Here is a 1181-nt window from a genome sequence, read left to right as displayed (position 1 = left end):
GTTCTCCTGACAACCACCAGACTCAGACTTGTCCAGAGTCCAGTGGGGGCGTGCTTTACACCACTGCATCCGACGCTTTGCATTGCACTTGGTGATGTAAGGCTCGGGTTCAGCTGCTCAGCCATGAAAACCCATTCCATGAAGCTCACACTGTTCTCGAGCTAATCCAAAGGCCACATGAAGTTTGGAGGTCTGTAGCTATTGACTCTGCAGAAAGTTGACGACTTCTGTGCACCTCAGCATGCGCTGACCCTACTCTGTGATTTTACGTGGCCTAGCACTTCGTCTCTGATCGAGTTGCTGTTGTTCCCAGTTGCTTCCACTTTGTTATAATACCACTAACAGTTGACCGTGGAATATTTAGTAGTGAGGAAATTTCACAAATGGACTTATTGCACAGGTGGAAACCTATTACAGTACCACACTGGACTTCACTGAGCTCCTGAGAGCGACCCATTCTTTCCCAGATGTTTGTAGAAGCAGTCTGTATGCCTAGGTGCTGGATTTTATACACCTGTGGCCATGGACTACCTGAGTTCATTGGTTTGGAGGGGTGTCCCAAAACCTTTGGGGATATAGTGTGTGTCCATGGCACGGCACAATCACACTCTAAACAGTCAGAAGACACGTGGAGAGAATATTTTTCTATGATTAATTGACTCTCGGACTGTCTGATTCTCTGACTCTTTGATTGTCTGACTCTCTGACTCTCGGACTGCCTAAGTCTCTGACTGTCTGACTCTCGGACTGCGTAACTCTCTGACTGTCTGACTCTCGGACTGCCTAACTCTCTGACTGTCTGACTCTCGGACTGCGTAACTCTCTGACTGTCTGACTCTCGGACTCTCGGACTGCCTAACTCTCTGACTGTCTGACTCTCGGACTGCCTAACTCTCTGACTGTCTGACTCTCGGACTGCCTAAGTCTCTGACTGTCTGACTCTCGGACTGCGTAACTCTCTGACTTTCTGACTCTCGGACTCTCGGACTGCCTAAGTCTCTGACTGTCTGACTCTCGGACTGCATAACTCTCTGACTGTCTGACTCTCGGACTGCCTAACTCTCTGACTGTCTGACTCTCGGACTGCGTAACTCTCTGACTGTTTGACTCTCGGACTGCGTAACTCTCTGACTTTCTGACTCTCGGACTCTCGGACTGCCTAACTCTCTGACTGTCTGACT

The 1181-nt window shown here is 49.3% G+C and overlaps 1 protein-coding gene across 3 annotated transcripts in view; it reads left to right on the top strand.

Moving 5' to 3' along the window:
* Nucleotides 1-361, top strand: part of si:dkey-240h12.4 (death-associated protein kinase 2) — a 23222-nt gene extending 22861 nt beyond the window's left edge. For all 3 annotated transcript variants that reach the window (XM_058404754.1, XM_058404752.1, XM_058404753.1), the window contains one exon: nucleotides 1-361. This exon is cut by the window's left edge and continues 1871 nt beyond it. The gene's annotated coding sequence lies outside the window, so the exon portion shown is untranslated.
* The last annotated feature ends 820 nt before the right edge of the window (nucleotides 362-1181 follow it).

The sequence above is a fragment of the Hemibagrus wyckioides genome, linkage group LG12, assembly GCF_019097595.1.
Source record: "Hemibagrus wyckioides isolate EC202008001 linkage group LG12, SWU_Hwy_1.0, whole genome shotgun sequence".
Classification (NCBI taxonomy): domain Eukaryota; kingdom Metazoa; phylum Chordata; class Actinopteri; order Siluriformes; family Bagridae; genus Hemibagrus; species Hemibagrus wyckioides.
The sequence above is the reverse complement of the archived record's forward strand: the minus strand, read 5'-3'. Positions and strand labels throughout refer to the sequence as shown.